The sequence below is a fragment of the Leptodactylus fuscus genome, chromosome 2 (genome assembly GCF_031893055.1).
Source record: "Leptodactylus fuscus isolate aLepFus1 chromosome 2, aLepFus1.hap2, whole genome shotgun sequence".
In the NCBI taxonomy this organism is placed as follows: Eukaryota; Metazoa; Chordata; class Amphibia; order Anura; family Leptodactylidae; genus Leptodactylus; species Leptodactylus fuscus.
Window position 1 is genome coordinate 137,828,938 of NC_134266.1, and position 19,429 is coordinate 137,848,366.

At 41.3% G+C, this 19,429-nt stretch overlaps 1 protein-coding gene across 8 annotated transcripts in view; it reads left to right on the forward strand.

The window, feature by feature from the left end:
- Positions 1 to 19,429, forward strand: part of MACF1 (microtubule actin crosslinking factor 1) — a 197,635-nt gene that overhangs the window by 42,479 nt on the left and 135,727 nt on the right. The window lies entirely within an intron of this gene.

A 19,429-nucleotide genomic window follows, 5' to 3' on the forward strand; every position in this document is an offset into this window, starting at 1 on the left:
GGAAAGAAGACATAAGGTATAGCATGGGTGTAACAGCATAAAGAATAAGGGGCTGTTCTAGGGTGTGACGGAAGGGTGACAGTCTTAAGGTTAGCGCTGACTGCGAGGGAATCCTATGTGGTTAGTAAGGAGAGTACTGTGCTCGTTTTACAGGCAGGCAGTGTGAGGGTTAATATTTGAGGGGTCACCCGTCCGTCACGTCTGGGACACCCATCTAGTATAGGTTTTGCAGTAGCAGTTTTCCCTAGGTCGGTGGCTTAGTTTTCCTAACAATAGAGTGGCTCATTGCCAGTAAGGTCTTAATCATAAGTTGGGTGACACGTTCTATGACTTTACAGGATCTGGTCATAGAGGAATGCTGCACAGTCTGCTGGATAGAAATATGAAGGGCGCTTGCTTAAAGTGGCCTTAGCTATGCTGACAAAGCAAACGTCCCTTCCTGGAGCTCCAGAAACTATGGCCATGTATGTGGGATGATGAGGAATTGTGTATGTCACATTGTGTATTCTCATCTGTCTACAAATATACGTAGCTGTCATCTGTCACGCTCTCCCCAGTGCTTCAAAGGTTAATATATACTCAGGTTCTCTGTCACCTTGGATTGCCTTGGCCTGTACAATTGTATAAGACTACTTGGCCTCCAACCTGTTTTTTTTTTTTTTTTTTTAATGTAGATTGTGAGCCCCACATAGAGCTCACAATGTACATTTTTTCCCTATCAGTACGTCTTTGGAATATGGGATGGAAATCCATGCAAACACGGGGAGAACATACAAACTCCTTGCAGATGTTTTTTTTGCCCTTGGCAGGATTTGAGCACCAGGACTCCAGCGCTGCAGTGCTAACCACTGAGCCACTGTGTGGCCCCCTAGCCTGTTTTTCTTTTTGTCATCTATATAACTTAATATATTTCTGTAATTTTCAGCTGATAATCATAACCGGTATCATGTTTGGTTATGATAATATTCTAAGATGTATTAAGGTAAGACAAAGGATGTAGCTGGAGCTGACTGCTGTTTATTTGCTCATTCATGTTGGCCTGTAAGTCTGAGGGGCACAGCAACAGTTTAGACATCATACTTCATACCATATTTCATATATCATACTGTGGTTCTAGAAGTCTGATACACATTGCTTTGGGATACATTTTGAGGTTGGCTGGTTAGGCAAGTATTTAAGAAAGATGTTCCGTTTTCTCTTTTGACCCATTACTGTCCACATTACTTTGGCAAGTTTGTAAAGTCCAGTAAGGACATGAGACAGTCCAGGATGTGACACTGAGCAGACATGAAGTTATTGTAGGTTTGGCAAGGATGTGATAGCATTGTAACTGTGCTTTGTAAGTTTCAGGGCTGGGCATTGCAGGGTAACAGCAGGGATAATGTTTTTTCTATGTGATATATTAGTCTAGGGCGAGTTGGAATTTGACATTTGCATGGAAGCTATTTGCTGTTAAAGGGGTTTTTGGACTGAAAAATTTTGACCTATTTTAAATACAGGCCATAGTTTTCAGATCAGCGGTTCTCAGCAGCTGATATACAGAGAATGGAGCAGGAAGCAGACAGCTCTATTCTCTATATAGTGACTGAACTGAGCCACCTCAGCTTAGTTCCTGTTCAAGTGAATAGGATCTGATCTGCAATACATTGGTCTGACCACTACACAGAGAACAGAGCTGTCTGCTTCCTGCTCCTTTATCTGTGCAGAACCACTGATCAGTAGGGTACGGAGAGGCAGACTCCTACTTATTTAATATTTTTATCCCAGAAAACCCCTTTGAATACTGAAGTATGTAAACGTTCACCATCAATCTGAAGCATGATCCAGCATGCACTACAAATGTGTGCCTCTTCACACAGTGCATAATGATATATTGATATATAAAAGGAATTTGTCAGACTTGCTTCTTAAAGCTTAGAGGTGTCTGACTTGGAAGGTGCGGCAAATCAGTAAAGGTGTGTCTGCCCCCAGGATAGACGCTGAGAGGGTAAATCAGGTGTGTTCCAGACATTTGCTTCCTTCCTGCGTCTGTATAATCTGTCAAAGAACTGTAATATGGGGCAGAGGTAGTAGTGGTCTTAAAATGCTAACAGAGGGACTGGTCAAACCGGATTACAGAAATTACACACAACTTACTGATGTTCTTTGCTAATTGCCATATAATGTCGCTAGGAACCAGAATTTCTTCTAGTTGGATGTATCACCAAAGGCAACAGCAACTCGAGATCATTAGAAAATTTGCCTAGGTTCACGCTGGTATTCGGGTTGCCATTGTTTAGGTCTGCTTGAGGACACACAAAATGGAAACCCTATCTGCATAAAAAGCAGTTAACCGTGGAGCCCATAGCTTGCAGGGTTTTCTCTCCACCTATTTTAAGCGGAATGGGGGATGGATTCCTTGAACACTAGTGTGAACCTAGCATTACAAGATGCAATATCCTGAAAGGAGCAGCCTGTGCTGATATTTGCTACGATGTTGTATCTAAGTTGGGCCTAAAGCATCAAAGTTAAATGCATCTACTACCTGCTAAAAATATGCTTAAAGTGAACCTGCACCATGATCTGCATCACCATAGTATGGAGCAGGAGTAGCTGAGCAGACTGATATATCGCTGCTCCTGCTCTATAACATCAGGCCTACATATAACACAGCAATTTTTATGATAACAGATTTCCTTTATTTATTTTGCTTACTTATATTGCACCGTCATATTCTGCTGCACTTTACAGATATTGTCAACACTGCCCCATATAAGGCTCACAATATAAATTTCCTATCAGTATGTCTTTGGAGTATGGGAGGAAATCCACGTGAACAAAGGGAGAACATACAAACTTTGCAGATGTTGCCCTTGGTTGGATTCGAATCCAGGACTCCAGTGCTGCAAGGCTGCAGTGCTAACCAGGCTGGAGCCACACATGGTGCGGTTACAGCAGCTCAGCTGTTGGTGGAATCCCTGGTGACTTGCCTGTTGTGATATACAGTATCAGTGTAATAAGTTAATACCTTTTGGCTTGGAGTACAGTACCCAGGACCACCAAAAATCAGCTGCTTGCACTCTGTCATGTTCATTCGTCACATGGTCTGCTTGGAACTCGGTCCCAGGTGTGTTTTACATATTGACATAGGTAACAGGACCTAGATTAGGTTACATAGATTTGTAGTGCATTTACCCTTATGTAAATTATGAGGATAAAGCATCAACTTCAGTCACACAAATCTGCATGAAAATTACATTTTAGTATGTGGATTTTTTTGTTGTTCTGTTCTTCATTAAAAATCACAAAAATCCCAGTAAAAGGCACATCTGGTTCTATTTTGTGTTGGTGTCTTATTCTCATTGAACTAAGTTACTGTTCATGCCACATATTGGCTACAGGATGATACCATTGGATAGTAAAAGAAAACATACCTGTAGGTTTTACAAGAGAGTGATCTTTTGGAATTTGTCAACAGCTCGGTGCTGCTTTGTTTTTGCCATATACAAAAAATTGGGCTGCTACAATATTCGGTGCTGCAAAAAAAAAATCTATGCTCTATTTTTAAATGTATTTTATAATAAATCTATGGAAACTACAGGACAAAATAAATCATAAAGAGGAGGAATGATGGGGAAGATTTACAAAGATAAATGCTTGAGAATTCTGGATTTATTTGCGCCCTAAGACCATTTTGTGCACGCTGTTTGTTATGTGTTGTACACACTTAATTCATCCTTAGATATCAGGGATGAGGATTTACTGAAAAGGCTGCAGGCTGGAGATGCCATGGGGGGGGAAAAGGAGTTATTAAGACTACTTGATCTCCCCTGACTAATTTGTAAGAAGCATCTCCTGCCTTCCATGCACCAGAAACTCAAATCTGTCCAGATAGTGGCTGGAAAGGGTTTGAGGTATAATTGAAACCAGTTTCTGGCATAAAGGAATCTGATGCTGAATTTGTCAGTCAGAAAATTTCTGCTTCAGGAGATTGAATAAGAATTTCAAAGCAGATTTCAGTGCTAATTCTGAAAATCTGCTCCAATGTCTGCCTCCCATTCATTTTAATGGCAGTCTTAGGGTGCATTCACACTGAGTAAACGCTAGCTTATTTTGTAGAGTAAAATTACACTTGTAAATTTTGCTATCCCATTGACTTCAATGATATTTTTTTACAAGTGTAAAAATACGCCTGTAAAAAATACGCCTGTAAAAAATACGCCTGTAAAAAATACGCCTGTAAAATGTCATTGAAGTCAATGGGATAGCAAAATTTACAAGTGTAATTTTACTCTACAAAATAAGCTAGCGTTTACTCAGTGTGAATGCACCCTTAGGATGGATTCAGATGCAGTTTTTGGACCGGATTTTGAGGCAGAGACCGCTTCAGAATCCGCTCCAAAAAACTCCATGTGAACATACGCTTGTGGGAGCCTTCACATGGAGTATACGCTCTGCTCATTCTGAACGTGTTTTACGTTCAGAATGAGTGGAGCGTATACTCTATGTGAAGGCTCCCTAAAACTCCACTATTTCATGAAGGTGCTAGTGATTGATTTCTTTTGAAATTAAGTATGCCAAGAAAAAAAAAAATATGTTTAAAATTATACAGTACCAATATTTGTATATTATAATTGAAAATATTCCATCATTTTATTGTAAAGACTGAGTTGGTTACCCAAAACTGGACGTGACGCCTGATTCCATCTCCACAGCCCTGGTTATATGGATGACATTCACATTTGTCTAAATTGAGCCTAAGGCCTAAAACTGTCTAGTCTAAATTTGCAGTCTAAAAATAAGACAGGATTAGTAAGCGTGCCCCCCAACGCATTAATTTTACTAGTTTATTGGTAGCGCTAGTAAATTAAAAGTTTTAATGCTTTTATTTCTATATATTTTACTTATCTAGATTCAGGCACACAAGATAAGACAAAACCCACACTATCATTCCTCTTTTACAGATGGGTAGCCACATAATGGCCCCATTAGCCCCACAGCAGTTCAAACTGCACACCCTTGCAGAAACCTGAGGCTCAGGCTAAAAATTCCTGCCGCAGGCTAATGGTAAAAATACATATCACTTTTCCAGCACGTGTTATGTCTGTGCAAACATACCCTAAAAAGGAACTTGTTGTCAGGTTCATACTGTCCGAACCACAGGCAGCAAGAAATCCAAATAGGGTCCACATGACAGAGAACAATGTTATTCTCTAAATGGCTGCAACATTTCTGGCATCACGTGACCAAGTATGCTGAGTCTAAGCCATCTGTCTTCTGGGTTTTAGGGGTCCATGTGACTGTTCTGATTGATCCTAATAAACCTGTTCTAAAAATATCAGAATGGAACTTGAGAGAACACCTGGATAGCACATTCAGTTGTGCACATGAAGCCTACATTTTCTTGGGTGGTTGTTATTTCTAGATTACAGAGGACCTCTTACCACTTCCAGTTCTAGTTCTTACCATCTGTTAATAGGCACTGCTCCACCAAATCCAGCACAGTTGCCTTCACTATTCCCAAGAGCAGTTAGTTTTGGTGCCTGATGTGTTATTTAAGCTGTGTAACGTCAGAAGGGCGGTGTCAGGTAGGGGGCGTGATTCTGTGCTCTAATCAGAGACAAGCCAGTGTCGGAGCAGACAAGGAGGTGTGATTCTGAGCTCTAGCTAGAGACAGCCAGTGTCAGAGCTGAGAATCACACCCCCTTGTCTGCTCCTGCCTGACGCCACTCTCTTGACAGTACAGAGCCTAAATAGCATATCAGGCACCAAAACTAACAGCATTGATTGCTCGGGAGGGCTGGGGGCTAGAAAAAAAAAATCCAACTGTGCCAGAATCGGTAGAGCGGCAGATATTAATTGATTTGAAGAGCTGGATTTGTTGGAGGTCGTGAAAGTTTCTCTTTAAAGAACAGAAATCTTCTGGGCTTTTGGAATGGGTTTCATTTCGCATGGTTTACTTCTTGGAGTACAAGTTGTCTATCATGTTATCAGCACTACCATCAGCAGTGGAGAGTTACTGCTATTATGAGCGTGTCAGGGAAGCAATTCTGTATCCTGAAGGCAAATAGTTTACATGTTACTGTAGGTTTCTATTTTCCATAATTCAGGTTCCTACAGTTAGGGCCTTCTTTAACCTCCTATATTCCTATAGTATTGGAAGGTGATAGGGTAGCTGTCCTAGATTATGAGACATACATGACAAACAATGACTTGTGTCCGGGAGATGGGGCCAGTATGTGGATGGCTGGCATGGGATTTCATGTAAATGGCTTTTTATGGGGATTATTATAGCTACTACAGTTGTAGCAGGAGCAGTTTGAGGGAACTTCTATGTCACTGATCACATGGACAGCTGGCAGAGCAGTTGTCTGCGACACAACAAAATCCCCGGCATGTTGCAGGGACTTGTCATTTCCTGTATATCAGAAAATAGAACCTGTGTAAGGAAACTATTGTGCAGAGGAGAGGAAGCCGCATTTATACAACTACAGGATTATAAGAGACCCCTCTCATTTCTAGAGCACCGACAATGGTCCAGATACAAAAAAAATCAATTCACTAAGCTGGTTTAAATAAATCGGTGTAATGGAGAGTTCTGTCAGCACCGTCATAATACATAGGCCGCCATTGTAGTGGCATTTGTTTTTTGACTTTTATTGCTTATTTGTTTTATCTTAGACTAGGCAGTATTCATTATGATTGCTAAGTAACATATTGCAACAATAATTTTTATATCTTTATTTTTCACGTGGCCACAATAAACTTCAGATTAGACATCAGATTCTCCATTGGCACTATGATGGGGACTAAAACATGAAAATTGGCTGTGGTGGGAAGGGGTTAAATTGAAAACCTCTGGCGTACTGTCTATTGTCATACTGGTGAATATATAGTAACATGTGCTACTTATTACTGCAGTTAAAGACTGTGCGCAGTTTTTCAGTGGGGCAAAGGCCCCACGTTGCGGAAATGCAGCTTTTTATGTTGCAGATTTTGTTGTGTTTTTGAGCCAAAGCCAAGAATGGATTGAGCTGAAGGCAAAAATATAAGAGATTCCTATGTATTTCCCATTTTTTATGTAACTATTCTTGACTACCGGTAGCTAAAAAACAAAACAAAAAAACACATCAAAATCTGCAACCAAAAAAAGCTGTGCTACCGCAAAGCGGGGCCTCAGCCCTAAACAGCACATTGTCCAAACCCAGCCTTAGAGATTAGTAGTGTGACTATACAGAATTCATCAGCTCCTATCATCTTTTCTATATTCTAATCTGTCTTGGTCTTGTGGTAAGAGATAAGATAATCCTTTAATAGTCCCACATTGGGGAAATTTCAGTTTGGTCATTGAGAAATGTCAGAATTTTGTTCTTCCTTGAATGGAAAGGTCATCTGCAAGTAACACTGGATGTGGAATGTGTTCTCACTGCATTGTCCTATGTGATACTTTGTGGCGAGTTATAACTATAGTATCAATCCACTGCTAAGTTTAAGCATCGTGTAGCAAAACTGTTTTGCTGCCCTTATCAGATAAGCGGTGTTTAGCTTGCAGTTGAAAGCTTTTTATTAATATTGTTTCTAAAACCTTGGGGGAATTTAATAAGACTGGTGATTCTTATGTTAATCTTAATTCATTCCTGACAAGCCCAAGATGCACCGAAATGACGGGGCTCCAACCTCTTAGGAATTCTTGTACATGTAGATGCATCTGATGTCAAATCTACCAGTTTTCAGGTGTGAGTAAATCTGGTAGATCAGGGTGTCCCCACCTTAGGCTCCGTTCCCACGGAGTAACGCGCCGCTCATGTAAACACGTGTCAGAGTGATGCGCTTCAAAACAGATCCCATTGACTTCAATGGGTGCCGGCTTACGCGCGCTACACATTGAAATCAATGGGTTATAAAACCTCCCATTGATTTCAATGTGTAGCACGCGTAAGCCAGCACCCATTGAAGTCAATGGGATCTGTTTTGAAGCGCCTCGCTCAGACACTTGTTTACGTGTCTAAATGAGCGTCGCGTTACTCCATGGGAACGGAGCCTTACTCCACTCACTGTCAAAAAAAAAGAAAGAAATATGCTGAGCAGGGCAGTCCTGCACCAAAAAATGTGCCCTGGTCAATTTGCATCCAAGAGGTACCCTCATAGATTTGAGTCTATTGACTGAGATAGGACATGATGTTCTTTTTGATGATCTGTTTAAACAGAATAGTTAATAAAATGATCATGTTAATAGCCCCATACACATGCATTGAATTGAATGCAGCAATGTGACTTGCAGCCTTGTTAACTTTGGTTGGGTAAGTAGTAAATGTGGGTCAATATTGATACATGAACCTATTATATTTAAAAAGGACCTTTCATGTCCTGTAGAGATGTGGGATATTGAATTGGAGAAAGAGCCTGTAGAGGGGAAAACTGCTAAAAATGCAGGTTAAAAATCACATAATGATCAAAAATAGTGTTATTACTAATGTACAGTATACACGAGATGTATGCCACGTTTCTTGAAAAGGTTGGGTACACTTTATGTGCTATAGACCTTAAAGAGCACTTCCAGTTATAAACTACTTTTCATAAATTAATAGTACGGGTGACTATAACAAAATTTGTTATTAATCTTAAGATCTATTCTGTTCATCAATCTGACTGTTGTTTCTGTCTCTGTATCCAGCCTCACCCGTAGAACTCTGGCTTTCACACAGAGTTAACGCTCCGCTCATTCTGACACGTAAACACGTATCAGAGTGAGCACAGTAAAACAGAATCCCATTGACTTAAATGGGTTCAGTCTTGCGTGCACTACCCATTGAACTAAATGGGAGGCTTTTTTACCTATTGCTTTCAATGTGATACACGCGTATTACATTGAAAGCAATCAGATTGAGCGGAGCGTTACTCCATGTGAAAGCAGCCTAAGGAGAAATGAGGGGTGAAGCAGGAGGTTGCTGCCGACAAGTTAGTTAATTTATTGCCTCATCCTGTGCACTGGTTGTCTGTTATCTGCAAACTAGCAGTTTTAAAAGGAGCAAAAGCGACTATTTGAGTGTCTCTTCTAACAGCCTCATCTTACCTCCTCCCCTCTTCATAGACTAATATGTAGAAGGTAAGTCTGCCTGAAAAGCAGAGGAGAAAATATTTCATGACAAAGTTTCTTTGTCTCAAATTTTCTGTTGTCTCTGAGCAGGAGACTGTGCATTTTAAGGGTGTTATTCACATTGTTCTGGTGTTGTTTTTTTTTTTTTTTTTTTTTTATAGATCAGTGATTCATCAGTCAAAAACATAGAACAGGTGTAAATCTTTCCATTATACCTTATCTCTGTGTAGCTTCCACTCCTAATTGTGACTCACAATCACATAGTTAAGTCGCTTTTAACCCTGTTGGCAGTTTTTACCAGCCTACATCTTTATGCCCAGGAGAAGGGCTCCTCAGAGCTTAGAATCCATTCAGATCACATTTTTTACATCAGTTCAACACATGCAAAAAAGTGGATTAAAAAAAGACGCAAACAGATGGCCATGCGTTCCCATTGATATCAATGTTAAAAACAAACAAAAAAAAAAAAACAATAAGTGTCTATGGAAATGGGTGGCCATCTTTTTGCATCCGTTGTCATTCATTTTTTTAAAGTTTTTTTTTTTGCATCCGTTCTCTTAGTCCATTTTGTTTTGTCGGGAACTTGAGGCCTGAACAGTGTGCAGGGAGAGGGACTCCTAGCAATCTAGTAATGTATGCTGCTAGGAGCCCCTGCCTTTCAGGAACCTTTACCCCGTGGTGACTGCAGTACAGGGCAGTATGTTAGGAGGGAAGGACTCCTATCACCATAGATAACTATATTGATAGGCTCTGTCTCCCTGCACACGGGAAATCCAGCACTCACACTGACCAAGTTTCATAGGTGGCTGTAGACTGATGGATTTTGCACAGCACATGGATGAGACTCCTCTTTGCTGCTACTATACAGTGTAACCGGTTATCCATGGGCAAGTTAGCTATGGAAATCCACTGCAGGTTATTCCTGTATAGATGTAGCTTGAGGGGCTGATCGTATCACATTTTGATCATCAGTTTAGTTTGATCATCATTTAGTTTTATGGATATAAAAAAAAAACGGATGGAAACTGATGACGTCCGTTTATGTAGAGTTCTTTGTAAATGAAAACTAATCAGCTTCTGTTCTTTTTCTTGTGGGACACAAGTGTGGTGTTTCTTCTCTGTCCTACAGAAGCTGATACGTTTTTATTTAACATTGACTCTGTAAATGGATGGTCATCATATTCCATCCACTTTCGTCCCCATTTTTAGCACAAGGTTTATGCATCGATTTTGCACTGATGTGAATGGCCCTTTAAAGAGAATACCAGTGTTTTATATTGATTCTGATTTTTGCTCTTCCTGAATGTACTTTTTCTGCAATAACTCGAAAGCTGTGACTTACTGTGAGGCTGGATTTGTAGGGTTTCTTTAGGATTCATGGAATTTGCTAATTTACCCTTTGTCTTTATGGAAAAACAAGTTAGGAATCTGGTATGCTCCTCCTATAGTGGAATGAATGGACTGGCAATGGCGGGCAATGTTCCCCATTTGCACATAAAATATTTTTAGTGGAAGGGGTTGGTTAAGCTTTGAGGCTTCTTTGATGGACTGGTCTAGTTGGTGTGGATTTTTGGGGGACTGGTTTTACTGGCTCTGCAGCTGGTTGTGGGACACACCAGCAACTGGTTTATGGATTCCCAGCTGTTCAGTCTCTCCCTCAACTGGAATTTCTGGTGTCTGCTCAATTTGTCTTAACCCTTTGTATTGATCACATACTTGAAACAACTGCATGCCTGAAAATCTGAGAGAAGGTCTAGTGTAATTTTCCATTTTAAGGGTTATTTTAAAAGACTTCTCATTCCGATCTGTATATTAATATATACTGTAAGTAGCATGGATTTCTTTATTTTTTTTTTCCTTCTGATGTCTCCCTTTTACTGTACTTGAGTTAATTCAACTTCCTGTTGTGTAGAACTGGGAATTTACAGGAAATGTCTTTATTTGTGGAACCCTAGTTTATCATTAAACATGCCAGGTCATTCTGTAGCACCAGTGCCTGTATGTGCTGTATATCAGTTAGTTAGCTGTGACATGAACGTTAATGAACGGGTTCAAATGTCTGTTATATTGCGGGCAGGGAAAAGAAACTTGACATGCTCTGTCCTTGTCCGTTCTGACAGACACACGACATGTAAAATGAATTGACATCCGAGTTCCGTCCATTTAAAACAGTTCAGTTGGTTTTGTCAAAATGGAGAGACCAATGAAATTAATCCATATTTTTTTTATGGTCCATTAAAAACTGATGCAAATGGATGATGTTCAGTCATCAAAAATGAAATAATGGATCAATGTAAAACGTCCATCTAAAATAGCTGATAGATCCATCAAACACTGTGCCGTCTTGTGTATAAGGACTAACCCTTATATTCAGTGCCATATTTAAAGTGCAGACCTCCACCGTTAACAAGTAACAGGTTAACAGATGCTGTAATAGATTACAGTGCAGCAGCTATGGCCCATGTGCTGCAGTGATATCACTGCCCGAATAGACAACAGACGAAGTTTGCTGCCCTGTATTGTGTACTGGACGGGTAACAGAAGCGGCTCCATACAGATGATCAGTCCAGGGGGATGGGTGTCAGCCCCTATTGATCATATATTTATGGCCTATCCTGAGGATAGCCTATACAGAAAATAGGCACAGACAACCCTTGAAAAAAGAGGGATACTCCATCCTTGAGGACGTATTTCCCTGTCAAATGCAATTCGCACACACCCATCACCATTCTGACACACCACCTAGTCAGACGAGCAGTGTGGAGCTGACGCTTAATGTCACTAGGGGGGTAGAAATCTCCAGCTTGGCAAGAAAACTCTGAAAAGTGTCTCCGAGTGGCAGTAAGGAGTATATAAGGATAGGAAATGAGACTGGGATGGGAGAGATGATGATTCTAAAACTAAGAAGGATCATGATAGATAACATAGATATATCCTGAAGGATAACTAGTATCATGCTCATCTTAAAGCTATATTCCAGTTGCACTCTCTCTCAACCAGCTCTCTATTGCCAGTAAAGACATATCACATGTCCCAATTACTTATTGTTTAAGGGTCAGATGGCGATGTAGAAAGGAACATATCTACTTAGGACATACAACTACATCAGAAGGATATTTGTCAGGCAAGTGTCCATGGTTTCATAAAGTGAATCATTAGCTCTATAACACAGGGCCAACACAGTGATAATTTCCAACCAGAAGGCTGTATATGTGAAACGTTCCTCTAAGGGTCAGTTCACATTAGCGTATGTTTTCCGTCCGGTTAGAGTCCACATGGAGACCCCCCGGACGGAATACAATTGCAATTGCATGTGCTGTGCTGTAAAAGCACACGGACCCCCATAGACTATAATGGGGTCTATGTGCTTGCCGTGCATTCCCGCATGGTGAAACTGCATATGATGGGACAACGGAGTTTCAGCTTTCTATTAATAGCTGTAGAGGGTGCAATTCCTATCAAGTCTGTGAGCCTGAGCACGCCCAGAGACCTCTCTACAAAGTAAGACAACACTAGTATTATACATAGAACATGGTAAGTAGGAACCCCAATAAAAATGTTGCATTGGTGTTTATGAACTTCAAGTTACACCTCAATCCCGTTTTAATAGTGAGTTACAAAAATATTTCCCATAAAATAAACTTGTGCTAGGTTCTCACTAGTGATGCCTCTCTGTCTGGGGATATGAACAACAGTGAGGCAGACTGATAAAACAGCAGTTACACATGGAACTTGGCGGACCCCATTGACTATAATGCAGATGTGTGCATATAGCCTTACTCTGCACATAACAGTACATAAACCATGTATAAAGAATGGTGTCAGTGGTTCTATAGACAAAAAAAATCAGTCCAACAAAGACATGGGAAAGGCACCTATATTAAAACTCTTCAGGCTTTATTCAATCCACTAAAACATAGGCTAGATGAGGTGCTTGTATGCACAAATCGGCAGTCATCTAGGCCTGCTTACTACATCCATTACTCTGATGTTTTAATGGACTGAATAAAGCCTGAGAAGTTTTAATATTGGTGAGTGCCTTTCTTATTTCTTTCTTGGATTGATTTTTCTATACCTTCTGCTTTACTGGATGTGTGCACCACCTATTCTGCTGTATCCACCTCATAAGGATTTGTACACATTGATTTTAGGAACTATAAGGTGTATTGTTGTGCCCTCTATATCTCTACCTTATGGTTCTATAAAGGAGTAAGAGGTAGGTGTATGGGATTGTACTGATCTATGGAGATGACATTATTACTAGTCTGATATGGTTTTATGGGATCTCTGGTTGTAGGGAATCATATGCGTGTTTGTGACCAGTCTTTCTTTTGCTGAATGTCTTGGCATATTTCAGACGTTCTGGTTTAGTGCTATGGACTTCCGCAGAATAAATATTTGTAGAATTTAAGGATTTCATGCTCTTCTGGGATCATGGCGAGTGTCTGAGACTCCTCTGGAAGCTTCTGCTTTCTCTCTCCTGAGTCTGCCAGCTGTCTAGGAGCAGGTGAGGAAACCCTATCTCGCCGCCACACTTGTGTTCAGCTATGACATGTGTGGACCGTTTCCTCCCAATGTTTCATTTGGTCCTTGCATTCTTAATGTTGGGATGCTTAGTGCATCATGTAGTGCTGGGATATCTCTAGCTGGACTCTTTTGTAGATTTGCCTAGGGCTAGATGGAGTTATTGGCCTTGTCAGTGTAAAGTTCAGCTGTAAAGGAATGACTTCCGTGTGCATGTTCTGATCAGCAGAATCTGCAGCTTTCCTAGTGTGGTGTAGATTTATGCCCCATCCGAGCTGAATTCTTAGTATGACCTCTTGATGCACAGTGACCGCGAGTTTGCATAGTGTGGGGGTTGGAGCTCTGCGGACTGTACAGGGATCATTTACCTGTGGGTGACAGAGGTGCAGGTTACTCTACTAGAGGTGGCCATGAGTATCACTAACTACAGGAAATTTCTACAGGACCTAAACAGCCTTAAAGGTAAGGACGCCTTCAGTATCCATTATGGAGGGATGTACTGTAAATTAATTGTCTTTCCTTTCTTTTCTGAATGAGGGTTTCTATATGTTCTCCTGCATGCTTTTGCTGCACGGCTCAGTGGATCTGTGTGCAGGGAACCTGTGCGTATGTAGCCTGTGTAACTCCCTAATATGAGGCTTACTGTCTGTTGGGTGCCATGTCTAGAGAACTGTTCTTCTCTAGAACCAATTCTGTAAGAGAATACCTCTTTACTTAAGGTCTCTGATAGAGGATTTCAAGTATAAAAGGGACGACATTCGGAACCGTAAAGTCCTTAGGTACCCCCCTATGGAAGCTCTATTATACCGCCATGCGCATGAATCCTAAACGTGACCATTTAAAGAGATGTATAATGTATAAACCATAGTGTAGTTGAATAATGTAATATTCTGATGTGCATGAATAACCAGTTTTGCTTTGGGCGATCGATTTCTAATCGAGTACTTATAGTGACCTTACTGATCAGTATATATGTATACATTTCCTGGTCCTGCCTACACAACGGTGTACTATGTCCCTAGTATTATGTGGCTTTTATGATGTCTGTCAGTCCTAGGGTCTCAGGTATCCTCTAACTTTCCCAAGCTTCCTCTGCCTTTCATTTTCTCTTTTGTTCTCCTATCAGTGCTTGGTTAGAAGGCAATGTCAGAGAAATATCCATCCCAACATGTTTTCCTTTATGTCACATCAAACTGTACCAAGTATTATTTACCTGTTTTAGCTATTCCATGTGATGTGTGTCACTGTGCACTGCTTATTGTATGGCTGCTGTCAGGTATTTGTGTACAATGTCCATGGTTACACTTCAGTGTTTGTGACTATCCTACATCTTGTGTCTATCTACATATGCTTCATTTAGGGGGTGTTAGCATTACAGTTTTGTTTTCTAACAGACGTTTATCATAATGGGCATTAACGGAAACTAACTGGTGTTAATGTCTCCATTTTTTTTAACTGATCTATTTAATGGATCAGTTAGTGTCTGTTTGTATACTGTCTGACCAGACTGTCAGCCTTTTTGTTACTGTCTGTTAGCAACAGACATCTAACGGACATTTGCCATCCATCCTAAATCCATTATTTTGAATGGATCCAAAAATACTGCACCCTGCGTTATGTCTGTGAACCCCCCCCCCCCCCCCCCCCGACATGACGGATTTGGTGTAAAAAGGCACTAACAGACAACAGATAAAATCCATTGAAATCAATGGGATTTTTAATGGATTTATGACACTTGTGTTAGTGTCCGTTGTTAACATTCTGTAATGGATTCCAGCAACAGACACTACTAACAAAAGTGTGAACATTTCCTTATGGACTTCATTGTTTGAGCTCCTTCTTTCACAATATCTTTATCAGTTAGTATTTGTGGCTTTCCTGTGGCAGCCTTCCCCACTTCTCCCGCCAGCTGACTCTTTGGCAGTCCCCTGTGCTTCCACAATATGACCCTCTGTGGCCCACCTCAATGCTTCTGCCTTCTAACCCTCTGTTACCCTCCACCCTTTTGTTTCTGCTGGCTGACAGTCCCCTGTGCATCAACAATATGAGTCTTTGATGATTACCCCCCTCCCCATGATTTGGCCATCTGACTCTCTAGTGCCCCCTTCACCTCTGGTGGCCCACTTCAGTGCTCCCAGCATCTGACCTTCTGGTGCCTCCCGCGCTCCTGCAGTCGTACCCTCTGTTTTCCTTTTCTTGTGTGTTTAGATAGAGTTTAATCTGGTCGGGTGTTTTCACTCATTTGTCTACTCTCCCTTTTACACTGTTGCTGTTGTAAATCTATATCCTATGACCAGGCGACCTTTTTGTCTCTGCCTGCTATAACTGGCGGTGATACTTTGGTATCTGTGCCTTATTCCTGTCTGACTCCTTGGTGTTTGTCTAGGATCTATGTCACCATTCTGGTGTTTGCATATGCTGTTACTCATTTGTGCGCCCTAGTACTAGTATGAGAAGTCTCCTTTATTGTTCTGGTCTCTTTATATGTGTGTGATGGCTATTTCTGTGACTCTGAACTTCACTTTCATGTCTTGTTTGTTCTGTGTGACTTGTGTGTGTGTTTTTTTTTTTCTTTTCCCCCTTCCCTGTCTAATTTCCCTTCTTTCTGTTGTGGCCTCTGTAGCGTCCTCTGTCACGTGCTGTGACATGCACTGTAACACAAGGTGTCCCTGTCAGATAAGAACGGAGGCGCTTTTCAGCAGTAGCTCGCTTCCCTTAGGTACATATACCCTAAAGCCAACCTTATTGGTACTAGAATTTTCTCTCACTAATCTAAATACTTTATAAATTCCCTTTCTCTTGCATTCTGTCTAAACAATGTATAATAGAAAAGGACATGCTACAGCAAAGCATGCTAATACTCATGGATACTCATGGACATGATTTGGCGGTCTCCTTACCTAAGTGATTCTTTCTTTATAATATCCAAACTATACTTGCAGTGATATCTGAGGGTCTGAAAATAATCTGCATCCCGTCCCTGTATTACTTGTTTCAAACTTCACTATTGTGAAGCAGAATTGCAGCTTTCTATCAGAAGCCACATGGAAATAAGTTATGTGGTTGTAAAAAAAAAAAAAAGTTATTAAAAAATGAAATACTCTTATTGAAGCCTAGACTTGTAATACACTCAACATAGCCCAAGACTTGAGTATTCATGGCCTGTCCATAGGATAGTTCATCAATGTCAGATCAGTAGAACTTCGACTTCTGGCAACCCCCCCATTGCTCAGCTGCAAGACGGGCACAGTGAACAGAGCCAGAGGCAGACAGCTTTGAACACTCTGTAGTGGCCAAGCCCGGGTACTACTACTCAGTACCTTTTCGCATATGTTACAAAAAGATACACTTTTTCCAATGAACAATGTGCAAAAGGGGCGTGAAAAACGCCCCCTCTGACAGTATAGAGCTATGGACTCTACAGTCAGGAGGGGCATTCCTCACAGACTGTCAGAAACGCCCTTCTGACACTGAAGAGCCTTGGTAATGGCACAGATAGCTCCTCACCGGGCGCACATAATGGGAAAGCCAATAGTGTGCAGAATTCAGCACACAGTCGGCTTTCTAGTGGTGTATTACACGGCATGTACCTGAGAACATGAAAGGTCCTCTTTAAGGGAGCACCATCATGCTATTTATCAAATTTGAGAATTTGGTACAATGACCTACAGTCTAAGGGCCCCTTCACACGGCGTAAGCGCTCGGCTCATTCCGAGCCGTACACACAAGCGCTTCTAAACACTTCCCATTCACTTCAATGGGAGCGCTCTGAAGCCGGCTTTACGCGTGCTCCCATTGAAGTGAATGGGAAGTGTTTAGAAGCGCTCGTGTGTACGGCTCAGAATGAGCCGAGCGCTTATGCCGTGTGAAGGGACCCAACTCTATGTATACCTAATTCTACCAGACTTTATACTCTGCCCCTTCCACACCTTTCTCCGCGCCCTTCACCTGCCCACTGTCACTTCCTTTCTAGCTACTTCCCTGAATGAACCCATAACTAGGGAAGAATTAGACTCAGCCATTGATGCCCTTAAGAACGGAGAAATGCCTGGACCGGACGGTTTCTCTTCTTTGTACTATAAAAAGCATTTTTTGGCCTCCCCTTCTCCATACGTTTAATCACATCTTGCATGGTGGTAAAGTTCATCAGGACATGCTTAGCGCCTCTATAATAGTTATTCCTAAACCAGGTAAAGATGCCTCTACTCCACCAGTAAAATTCTGCCCCAGTACTTATTTTTGGTTTCAAGCCTACTGCCCTCAATACGCCTAATATAGACTGCCTCAGTATATCCTAATGGCTGCACGAATCCACGTCCAGTTGGCGAATGCTATGTCTTTTGTTGACTAATGTCATTCGATGGGTTGAGATGATCATGCTCCGTGAAAAGATTAATGCTACCATCTCTGATCCCGCCCACTTTTTGAGAGGGTTTGGACACCCTGGATTAATAGGTAATAGGTCCAACATTCCAGGCCTGTTGTATTGTCTTCAGCTGTAGTCTGTTGCTAGGATTGTGTTTTGTCCATTCCTCCCCCCCCACCCTTGGCATTTACCTTATGCACTGTAGTGCTACATATGTCCCCTTCCTTCCTATTGCATTTATTACTGGATTTTATTCTGGTTTTATATTCATCAGTCTCACAAGATCTGACATTGTTTTTTTGTACTATATTTCATTCCTTCCGTCATTTGACCTGTTATTTTGGATGTATTTATCTTTGCTTTCTGTGCTGTATTTTTGATAACATTCACTAAATCCCTTTTCAATCTGAATATGTCTATTGTGACGTTCCCTCCCCTATGGCCTTATGACTAATCCTCTTCCTAAACCTAAGGTTGAGACTTGCCGGCGATGACGTCATCATACCAGAGAGCTGTGTCATTGCAAGAAAAAATGCAGTATTCCTGCAATAAGCTCTGAAAGCAGATACATTGCACGCATAGATGTTTGATGCCTACCATGATATAGATAATAGAGGCTAGAAATGATGCTGCTGGTATAGAGAGGGGTGGGGGAGAACAAAACATGTACTACCTCTTCTCACCAGCAGAGTGCCCTGTTGTACGTGACAGCTTTATCATAACGTGTCAGATTTCCCTTCCTGATGTTGTTCATGGATACAGACAAGTAACACACTTTCTGGATTATTTACAATAACGGTCATCCTTAAAGTGAATCTGTCACTATGTTTGTGCTCACTAAAGCACTGCTTTATCAATGTGCATGCAGAGTTTAGCATCTGAAACGTGCCAATACCAGAACCCGCTGTTCCTCTGAGACAGATATTCATGACCCCTCCTTGGGATAGACCATCAATATAGATCAGCTGTTTTAGCCTAAGGACCCACTCTCACCTTTTTCTCAGGCTAGTGGTCACCTGGCCATGCTGTAGTTCAGTCCCATTCAGAAGAATGAGACTGAGCTGCAATACCAAGCTAAGCCTCCATACACTATAAGGCGCTGTGTTTGATAAACAGTGGCGATGCCACAGCCCTTGTCCGAACGCTGCGACCTCTTCAGTCAGCTGATCTGCGGTGGGTCTGTATATTGCACCCCCACTGATCTGACATTGATTACCTATCTTGAGAAAATATCATATCCCTGGCGTACCCCTTGAATAACATGCAACTTGCTGGAGATCTCTTCCTTGGCTTTGGGTGTATGTGCTGATACAGCTGAGGACATTAAACCTTCCTTATTGCTTAGTATTGTGTGACTAAAATCACTGAAATCTAGCCTACAGCTGCTTGTCTCTTTACTGTCACATACATAAGATTCTGTTCACTCGAAGTCTATGCTTATATAACGGATATTAGTATAAATA